This window comes from Marmota monax, unplaced genomic scaffold (genome assembly GCF_021218885.2).
Source record: "Marmota monax isolate L192 unplaced genomic scaffold, Marmota_monax_Labrador192_F-V1.1 WCK01_AAM20220418_F8-fsc00006, whole genome shotgun sequence".
Lineage (NCBI taxonomy): Eukaryota > Metazoa > Chordata > Mammalia > Rodentia > Sciuridae > Marmota > Marmota monax.
The window spans coordinates 8,675,229-8,687,160 of NW_026693712.1; positions in this window are offsets into that span (position 1 = coordinate 8,675,229).

An 11,932-nucleotide genomic window follows, 5' to 3' on the forward strand; every position below is an offset into this window, starting at 1 on the left:
TCACAAGGTCAAGGCCAGCCTAGGAAACTTAGCAAGACACTGTCTAAAAATAAAATTAATTGGATTGAGTGTATAGCTCGGTGGTAGAGAACTTGCTGAGCATATACAAGGCCCTGGGTTCAATCTACTTAGTAACCCACATTCAAAAATAAATAAATAAATAGCTCCAATGCAAGGATGAGGTAAGTGGAAGGATGTTATCATGTGATTCTCGACCTGTCATAAAGTATAATATTATCTGAATGTGTTCTGTGATAAGTTAAAGATATATACTATAATTTGCCACCAAGAAACCATCAAGAAATAAAATCATAAATATAACTAATAATAATAAAGTAGAACATGTAAAAATGGGCATAAGAAAGGGTAATGTGGGTGATTATGATCAAATATGTTATTTGCATGTTGAAATATGTCACATCAGAACCCATTATTCTATGATTAAAATGCACTAATGAAAAAACAAATTGACAAATAGGCAATAAATAGAAAGGTGTTAGAGTTAAACAAACCTATCATTATAGTTTGGATTGTTAATGTTTCCCAGGTGCTCATGTGTTAAAGACTTGGTCCCCTGCTGATGGCACTTCTTGGAGGTGGTGGAACTTCCAGAAGATGGGGCCTCGTGGAAGACATCATTTCATTGGGGTGTGCCCTTGAAGGAGATATTGGGACCATGGTCACTTCCTCTCTCTTTCTTTGCTTCCCAGTCAATCTGACCTGAGCAGCTTTGCTCCATCCATATGCACTCCCTACATTCTGTTCTGATTGATAACATGTTCAAAAGCAATGGACCACAGACTGAAACCTCTGAACTCATAAGCCAAAATACAGCTTTCCTCCTTCCTTCCTTCCTAAATGGATTTATCACAGGGATTTTGTCTCAGTGATGGAAATCCAGCAAACACACATACCAATAGTAACTTTAAATATACATGGTAAGACCTAATTGTCAAAGATTGTCCAATTGGATCTTGAAAAAAAAAAGCAAGACACTACTAAATCCTGTCTATAAGAGATCTACTACAAAATATTGCTTAAAACAGATGAAAATGTCAATCTAAAGAAAGTTGAATTATCTAAGCTAAATACCCATCAAATTGGAACACAGAATATAGAAAACTACTAAGGATAAAGGGCCATTTAGTAATGGCAAAAAGTCAATGTATCAAGAAGATAAAATAATCTTAATTATAAGCAAGTGCAAGCAAAAGTTTTAAACAATGCATGCACCAGTAGCTGAGGGCTCAGAAATAGGCAAACTATTTCTTTCTCTCTCTCTCTCTCTCTCTCTCTCTCTCTCTCTCTCTCTCTCTCTCATTTCTATCTCTATCTCTATCTCTATCTCTATCTCTATCTCTATCTCTCACTCTCTGGCTCTTTGTCTAATTCAAATGTAGTCCAAATGCAGAGCTTTGCAGCAGCACTGGCAAAGAGAGCTTCAATGGAAGGCCTCCATTTCTGGACTAAGGGGATCCCTGTGGGTAAGAGAGAAATCTTATCCATTCTCCCCTCCCAACCCCAGTAGTAACAGAGGCAAGGCAGCACCTAAGCCATGAAGAAATAGCAGCCCTCTCTCTGATCAGGGAAATGGTAATGCCAAGAGTTTATGAGGCATCCACACTGATTCTCTCTCTCTCTCTCTCTCTCTCTCTCTCTCTCTCTCTCTCTCTCTCTGTGTGTGTGTGTGTGTGTGTGTGTGTGTGTTCTCACTTCCAGTATCAGAATTAGAACATTCATAGAAAGTGTAGAACAAAATGGGCAAACTAAGGCCTCAGCTTCTATTGAGAAAGAAAGGAAAGTGGGGGCTCAAGGACGTAAGAAAGTGTTGGGGTATTTTCTATAGAAAGGAAATCAAGAAAGCAATCCCAGGATGTGGGGATGGGAAGGACAACAAAATGAGGAGGACATTATTACCCTATATACGTGTATGATTACATTACTAGTGTAACTCTACACCATGTAGAGCCAGAGGCATTAGAAGTTGTGCTCCATTTGTGTACAAAGTGTCAAAATGCATTATACTGTCATGTATAACTAATGAGAACAAATTTTAAAAATTAAAAGAAATACAAAAATAAAGCAATCCCATAAAGTTATCTATTGACACCAAGCTAATGGCACATGTCTTTTAATATCAATAGTATACCAAAAGCTTTGTTAACAGAAGTATGGGCAGACTGTGCCCAACTGTCCACTAGGTGGTGCAAGTGTGAAATCGCTCCAAACAGCACTGCAAAAGTTTTGAAAATTGAACTGACATTGGAGCCAAACACTCATTGATGTCAGATAGAAACTGTAACTGAACCTAAATAAAAATTAAAGCTAAATAAAAATTAAAGATATCAACAGTCTACCTAAGGTTTTCATAACATTCAAAACATCCCAAATACCATTCAAAATTATCATTCATGTGAAGAACCAGGAAAATCTCAAAATCTCACAAGGGAAAAAAAATTAATAGACTTGTCAAAATTAACTTTTTTTTTCTCTTACTGTGGGTTGAACTCCACCACTAACCTACATCCCCAGCACTTTTTACTTTTTATTTTGAGACAAGATGTCCCTGAGCTACCCAGGTTAATCTCAAACTTGCGATCCCTGAACTTCAGACTCCCCAGTAACTGGGATTACATGTATTCACCACCAAACCCTGCAAAATTAACAGTTTTGCTCTACAAAAAAAATCATTTTAATAGAATATAGAATATATGCAACTGACTGGAAGAAAATATATTCAAACTAAGTATCAGACAAAAGATCTTTTTACACAACAGATAAAGAATTTGTAAAACTTAAAGGTAAGAAAACAATCAATCCAATTCTTAAAAATAAGCTAAAATTTAAACAGACATTTGGCCAGAAAGATACATAGATACCAAATAAGCAAAGGAAGACATGTTCAACATTCAGGAAATTCAGCAAGTACACATGGTATCACGTATCATGTACTGCATGTGTATTAGAACCAAGGAAGGAGTATGTGTGAGGATGCTGAACAAGTGATACATACACTTACTCAACACTGGTAGGAATGCAAAAATGGTGACTGCTCTGAAAAATGGTTATGGTTTGCAATCCCTTATACACATGTAAATCCCGCATGAATTAGCATTCTCCTATATTAGGTATTTACCAGGAGAAATAACAACTTATGTTCATATAAAACCCTATACACAGATGTTCACAGTTACTTTGTTTGTAGCAATCAAAAAATGAAAATATCCCAAATGTCCTCCTATTAGTGAACAGATAACTAATATGTGGTTCACTTCTGTAACAACATGGAGCAGAGTATTGGGACTCAGAATATGGATGCAAAGGAGAAATATGCTGTCAAAGGAGTCAGACTCAAAAGAATACACACTGTGATTCCATTCAGCTAGCATTATGTAAAAGGCAAAACTATACTGGCAGAGAACAGATCATTGGTTGCAAGGGCCTGGGAATGGAAAATTGATTTTATTAAATAGAATCATAACAGTGGTTTGAGGTGTGGGGACTGCACTGTACCCTGTTGGCAGTGACAGTTACATGAGTCTATACATATTTCAAATCTCATAGCAAACAAGTCAATTATATTGTACATAAAATTTTTAAAGATTTTTCAAGTGATATAAATGAAAATAGATTTGGTCAACATCCTAAGAATAATTCAATGTTAGTGTCAAAATACTGTGCTAGATTTTTATCTTTAATTGCCCCAGAATCTTAAGATACCAAAGCAATGAGGGTCTTGGTCTCAATAATATTCAAGTTCTGTTAATGATGCTAGATACTTAGAACTTGGATTGATGATGACAGAAACAAAATCCAGGCTTGTGACTATGAATACACAAGCAAAACCTTTCTTTGGGCCCCCACATAGAAAAGGAGACACATTTCCAAGTGTCAGAGCCTGCAGTAGTGGCACATACCCATAATCCCAGCAATTTGGAAGGCTGAAGCAAGAGGATCACAAATTTGAGACCAGCCTCAGCAACTCAGCAAGACCCTGTCTCAAAACAAAAAATAAAAATAGCTGGACAAAATCAGCAAAGTAGCCAGATATAAAATCAATACCCATAAATCAAACATGTTTCTATATATCAGTGATGAATCTACTGAAGAAATCTACTGGAAGAAAATATATTCAAACTATCAAACAAAAGATCTTTTTACACAACAGATAAAGAATTTGTAAAACTTAATGATAAGAAAACAATCAATCCAATTCTTAAAAATAAGCTAAAATTTAAACAGACATTTCTCTGAAAAAGAAATTAGGAAAACTACCCCATTCACAATAGCCTTTAAAAAATTAATTAAAATACTTGGGAGTTAATCTAACCAAAGAGGTGAAAGACCTCTACAATTAAAACTACAGAACACTGAAGAAAGAAATTGAAGAAGACCTCAGAAGATAGAAAGACCTCCCAGGCTCCTGGAGAGGCAGAATTAATATTGTCAAAATGGCCATACTACCAAAAGGGTTATACAGATTTAATGCAATTCCTATTAAAATCCCAATGACATTCTTTATAGAAATAGAAAAATTAATTATGAAATTTATTTAGAAAAATAAAGAGATCCAAAATAGTCAAAGCAATCCTTAGCAAGAAGAGTGAAGCAGGAGGCATCACAATACCAGAACTTAAACTATATTACAGAGCCATGGTAACAAAAATGGCATGGTATTAGCACTAAAACACACCATCAACCAATGGTACAAAATAAAAAAACACAGAGACAAACCCACATAAATATAGTTATCTCATACTAGACAAAGGCACAAAAAAACATTCACTTGAAAAAAAATAGCCTATTCAACAAATGGTGCTGGGAAAATTGGAAATCCACACATAACAAAATGAAATTAAACCCCCATCTCTCATCCTGCATGAAACTCAACTCAAAGTGGATCAAAGACATAGGAACTAGAACAGAGACCCTGTGCCTAATACAAGAAAAAGTAGGCCCAAATCTTCACCCTATTGGCCTAGGAACTGACTTCCTTAATAAAAAACTCCTAAAGCGCAAGAAGTAAAATCAAGAATCAATAAATGGGATGGATTCAAACTAAAAAGCTTCTCAGAAAAAAGGAAACAATCAATAACATGAAGAGAGACCCTACAGAATGAGAGAAAATCTTTACCACATGTACCTGAGATAGAGCATTAATCTCCAGGATATATAAAGAACTCAAAAAACTTAACATCAAAAAACAAATAACCCAATCAATAAATGTGCTAAGGAACTGAACAGGCACTTCACAAAGGAAGAAATATGATTAGTCAATAAATACATGAAAAAATGTTCAACATCTCTAGCAATTAGAAAAATGCTAATCAAAACTACTCTAAGATTTTGTTTCACTCCAATCAGAATGGCAGTTATCAAGAATACATGCAACAATAAATGTTGGTGAGGATGTGGGGGAAAAGGTACACTCACACATTGCTGGTGGGACTACAAATTGGTGCAACCATTATGAAAAGTGATATGAAGATTCCTCAAAAACTTGGAGTGGAACCACCATTTGACCCAGTTGTCCCTCTCCTTGATTTATACCCAAAGGACTTAAAATCAGCATAATACAGGGACACAGCCACATCAATGTTTATAGAAGCTCAATTCACAATAGCTAAACAATGAAACCAACCTAGGTGTCCTTCAACAGATGAATGGATAAAGAAAATGTGGTATATATACACAATGGAATATTACTTAGCCTTAAAGAAGAATAAAATTATGGTATTTTCCGGTAAATGGATGGAACTGGTGAAGATCATGCTAAGTGAAATAAGCCAGTCTGAAAAAAACAAAGGCTGAATGTTTTCTCTAATATACAGATGCCAATTCACATTAAGGTGTGGGGAGCACTAAGGAAGAATAGAGTTATTTTGTATTGGTAGAGGGGAGTGAAGGGAGGGGAGAGGTATGGTAGGACAGATAGCAGAATTAATCTGACATTATTACCCTATGTACATATATGACCAAACAACTATTGTGATTCTACATCACGTAGAACCAGAAGAATGAGAAATTATACTCCACTTATGTATGATTGTAGTGGCACCCCCTTTCTCCACAGAAAAGTCTCAACTGGGCTTCTCCAGAAATCTTCACCATGGCTGATTTGGGGACTGTCAGCAAAAGAGTCTCTACAAAAGAGTTTAATGTAGATAAACTTCCTATTTTCATGTTGCCCTATCTTACATGGCCACAGGCTGGGAAGAAATCAGCACTCCAGGTGTGCACACCCCCTTACTAGTTTTTCACAAACGTTTATCCAGTATAGTAGTTTGTAGAAATGTGCAAACAAGACCTCTGGCCTTGAGCTGGGCTTCACAGAGATGTCTACATTTTTAAGATAAGTTACCAATTGGGCTCCATGGTAAGAGGAGGAAAGAAAGGGGAGAAGAAGCTCTCCCCTTCTCAGGTGTTGTCCTTAAAGGGTTAACTTGCCTAAAACAGTGAGAGAAAAAGTTGCTTTTATGTAAACTTCTACAGACTGTGAACTTCTGAGCCCCTCCCCTTACATGCTGGGTATGAAGTTCTGAAACTACCTGAACTTGGGGTTCAGGGGATTGGTTGAGTACAGCAAAAGCTGTGCCCTCTGAACCTGGCTGCAGCCAAATAAAATTGTTTCCTGCTACCTTTGGTGCCTTGCCTCATCCGTCCCTACAACATGATGTGTCAAAGTGCATTCCACTGTCATGTGTAACTAATTAGAGCAAATAAAAAAAAAAAAGAGCTGGATGTGGCTTGGTGGTAAAAGACCCCTAGGTCAAATCCCCAACGCACCCTTGCCCCCCTAAAAGTGACAGGCTGGCTTGATGAAACAGAAGAAAGGAGCTAGGTTTATTGAGAGCTTGCAGGGGTGGGCTGGAGTCTGGGGTGTGAATTGGCTTTAGGGCTCTACATTAAGCTCTTTGCCCTGTGAGAAGCATGAGCTAAGTGAAAGAGCAACTAGCAAGTCAAGGGCCTGAGAATTTTCCATTTTAGTGTCTCCTCAAGGGCTTTTCCCTTTTAGCATTGGAAGAGCTGTGGCCCGGGCACCCTGGCTCTATAATGCATGTGGAAAGACAGTCTGAAGGTGGATAAATGAAGCACATTTGGTATCTAACAAATTGTGGGTTAAACTGGGACTTTTTTAATGACTGACAGGCCCAAGAATGTAGTTTCCTTTTGTCCCTGTGGTGGTCCCCAGCTATCTTACTGGTAAGTTCAACAATAATGGATATTGGGTAGTTAATTAGCCATCTCTACCAGAATCTCCATCTCTCTCAATTGTGTAGTACTAAAATAGAAATATTCAGGTATGGGGAGCCACCCATGAACTATGCATGAACTAAAAGCGATGTTGAGGCCATTAGGCAGGAAATCCCGGCATCAGGAACGCCCAGTAGCAATCCCACTGGTGTGGGAATGCCTGGTTCCTGGGGCATCCTGCCTAGGGCCATCTCAAGTTCAACACAGCATGGGAGATGGGCAGGACCCACTAAGAACCAAACAGCCTGTCTACCCCCATCTACAGCCTGTTTTTCTTGAAGAAGCAAGCACAGAGACAAGAATCATCACACTGAAACCTTATTCCTACCAATCCACTTTTGATCTGTGCCGCTATAAATAAAGCAAGGGAGGGCTCCATCTTTGTTAGATGCTGTAGCCCTCTGGTGGGCTTAACCCGTCACTGTGCCCTCTTTTTCAAATGTGTTTCTGGTCTTTCATGTTTATTTCATGGTGCAATTTTCATAGCTTTTATTTCTCAGCCAGCCCATCCCTTCAAAGGGAACCCTTTCCCTCGCCCACACCTGACATGCGCAAGATTCACATTCTCTGTGACAGAGCTGTTATTAAGAAAGCATATCATGTTTCAAAATACTAAATAAAACATTTGTTGAGTTTTAAAAATTCAGCAATGCACTTAGTCTGTTTTCTATCTGTAACAGAATACCTGAGGCTGAGCAATTTACAAAAGAACAGAGGTTTATTTAGCTCTCGGGGCTAGGAAGTCCAAGAGCATGGCATTGGCATCTGCTCAGATCAACTCTTGGCATATAGAATGCAAATTAGAGTCACGCTATGATCACCAAGGATCACAACCGGTGTAGAAACACTTTGATATTTTTTTTAAACAACAACAAAAAAAACAGACATCAACTTCTGATTACAAGATTCTTCCAAAAAGTTTTCATTTTAAAAAAAAAGAAAAGATAAGATAAAAGGGGCTGGGGTTAGAGCTCAGCGGTAGAGTGCTTGCCTCCCACAGGTGAGGCACTGAGTTCCATCTTCAGCACCACATATAAAAATAAATACAATAAATAAAGTAAAAGATATTGTATCCATCTTAAGAAGGAAAGAAAGAGAGGAAGGAAGGAAGGAAGGAAGGAAGGAAGGAAGGAAGGAAGGAAGGAAGGAAGCTTTCAACAATGAAGGATTTCCAGCCATCCAGCTATCTACTCCTGACCCAAACATTGATATCATCATTGCCGCAGTCCGGCTGCAGCAAAATAACCAGGGGGTGACGAGCAACTTGTGTACATTGATACAGCAGGAGTGGGAGCCATTTATTGTAGGACAGGAGGGGTGTATATACATTAAACACAGCTTATCTTAATTAACATAAACTAGATACAGCAGTCAACCAATAAGGAATCTCCACACTTAATGGCTCGCTGGCTACTTCACAAACCACTCCCTCTGGCAAAATGCCAGGCGCCATCTTGACTTGTTTACAGACCCTAACAGTCATAGCTAGATTGTCCAGGATCAACCAAAGTCAATGACATTTCCATCGGCAAAATAAAAATAACTCATATTAGTGACAATTAATACTAAATACTGTTTCTAGAAAAGAAAAAAAGGTAAATTTTGCTATGTGAGCATTTGGTAGGTAACACTATAAAATATGTGTATTACCAAACATATTTATCACTAAATGGATAGTTAAGCAAATAATGTGAAAAGCTGCAGAGTATTTCAGGTGGATCGTGTTACTCCTTAACACACACAGCAGTGCACAGGCACACACAGAATCCCCAAACTGCATTCATTGGGACTAGGTAGGTATGTATAGAGTCAAGCCCTTGGAATGTAGGTTTCCAAAGACATAGGTTTAGTTTAAAAAAGAAATCTGAGGAACTCAGTTTACGTTTGAAATACAATAGCAGGAATTACCGTGTAACAAGAAATGAAACAAATATCACAGGAATAAATTCACTAGTGACAATATATGCATTCATAATTTTATTATAGATAATTGTAACTAATGAAATATCGACAAGAAAAAAAGTTGTTACTATAATCTCTCTGCCCCAACTAAAGTTGTCTAGATCTCCTCTATGCTCCTTGCCATTCTTGTTTGGATGCATATATGTTCAAAATATTAACTCTATTTGTAGTTCCCGCAAATTTTTTTTTGCAGGAGCAATTGGCCTTTTCCCAGTCTTACATAAAGGTTTATGAAAAATTGTAGAATCATGTTACATTCTCCAAGAAAATTATCCCCTCTTAGCCCATTATATAAAAATGCTGGGGGTGCCACTGAAAAGGTACATTTTTGAACTTTATTTTTTGTTGCTTACCATTTATACCAAATTGTGCTTTAATTGTTATAATTTTTTTCCTATTATTTTGCTATGTTTTCCAGAACACTCCTCTATGACTGTATAAATGTTGCAATTGTTTCTTCTTTTCCTCCTAGTCATTTTCCAATGAGTTGGTTATTTCTGGAGTTGGGGTTGTGGTGGAGGGATTTTAGAGAAAAACACACTAAGGCTCTTTAGTTATAGCAATAAGTAGTATTCTGTCTGATTTACCAAATATCCTTGTCTCCCCAAAATGTTACTTCTGCTAATATTAGTAAGGATCTTACATGGGAAAACATGTATTGGGAGTGTATAAAAATTATATTCATGTATTGTTCTTACCTACGAGCATACATATGTTTCCTGCACTTACGGATATAAATCATTCCTCAGAGCTGAATAAAATAAAGTAAGCACTAATATCAATAGATAAAACAATTTGGAACTCTATTATTATTTATTATTAGACTACTTCTCCAGGTAGCTAACAAATATAGATTTAAAATTTTTATTTTCACTCTTTTTTGTCAAAAGATTCTATACATTGTCTCACACTTTTGGATGATCCAAAAATAACTGTCTCCTTGTTCTTAAAGTCTTCATTCCAGCAACTGTTGGCAAATTTCTCATTCCATCACCACTCATGGACCTCTCTGAGACCCTGAGACCAAAAGCCTCTTGGCATCTCTATTTGTTCAAACCCATCTGCCCCTCATTAACACAGTTCTCTCCTCACTGATGCCAGACCACATGCTGGACTTGGAAGTGAAACAGCTAGGCCAATAATTAATAGATTTTTCCATCTGGACCCATCAAGATGTACTCTAGCAAGCTTAAGCAAAAAGGTTCAGCATAGGAAAATATGTGCTTAAATTCATTGAGAGAATTGGAGGAACAGAGAAGGTAAGGGTTACCAGAATCCCTCCCAGATCAGCACTGTGAAGCTGGCCATCTCAGAGAACTGCAATTTCAGTGTGACCATTGGGAGCTTAGGGAATAAGAAAGCTACAGTCTCAGCTGTGGGCAGCAGGACTGTCCCACCTCATCTGCCATCCAGGTATCAAAAAGCTACCAGCCTGTCCTCAGAGCCATGCTGATGCAGCTGGAGTCCCACCAGCACTGTGAATGCCTCACACCTCATCACGTCCCTCCCAGCTCCACTGAGCTCCACAATAAACCTGGCAGGCAGGCAGGCGTCTGAACAGCAGAGCCTCCAAGCACACTGGAATCTCTAGCACCAGGGCTGTGAGGGCAGTGCAGGCTTTCACCCTTGATGTAGTTTTTCACTTTCCAGCCTGTGACGTCCAGAAATGCACACCAGGAGTTGGAAGAAATGCTGAGCAAACCAATCAGAATCTCATCACAAATATGTATTCCCAGCTGTGGTCTGAATGTTTGTGTCTCCCTCAAAATTCATGTGTTGAACAGGAACCTTCAAAGTGATGATCCTGAGGGGTGGGGCCTGTGGTAGATGATTAGGTCATGAGGACTCTGCTCTCATGAATGACATTGGTGCCCTTGTAAAAGCTTGAGGGGGCTTTTAGTACCCTGCCACCATGTGAAGACACTTAGAAGGCTCCATCTTTGAGGGAAGGACCCTCAGTGGACACTGGGTCTGCTAGTGTCCTGAACTTGGACATCATAGCCTTCAGAACTGTAAACAATAAATTTGTATTGTTTATGTGTTATTCAGTCTACTGTATTTTGTTAAAGTAAGTCAAATGGACAAGATGGAAATTCCTTCTACAGCTCTTTCTCTGAATCCCTTAATTCTGACTTCTTCACTACAGTGCTATTCCTGGGAGAAGTGAGCTGAAAATAACCTTTTCCTGTTGGGCAAGGTGGCACACCCCTGTAATCCCAGCAGCTTGGAGGCTGAGGCAGAAGGATCACAAGTTCAAAGCCAGCCTCAGCAACTTAGTGAGACACTGTCTCAAAATAAAAAAAAAATTTAAAAAGACTGGGGATGTGGCTCAGTGGTTCAGTACCCCTGGGTTCAATTACAAGTACCAAAAAATAAAATAAAACAAAATAAATATTTTCCTCATCTAAGTTGCCTTCTTGGGTATTTTGGACACCATTACAAGAAGCTGACTAATATAATTATTTTCCTGACTCCCTTCCCACTTCTATTTAGCATTCTCTGTATTCTGAACTTAGCACCTCACTCCTCTTGGCCTGCATACTCTGATCCTGTCCCCTGGAGTAGCATGCCTACCATATACAACAATCTCCCAAACCATTACTCCAGCCACAAAATCTTCCCTAAGGAATAAAGCAAGATTTTCACTACATCCTGAAAGTGTCCACCTGCATAACAGGCACCTCATACTCAACATGTCCAGTACTAAATCCATTAT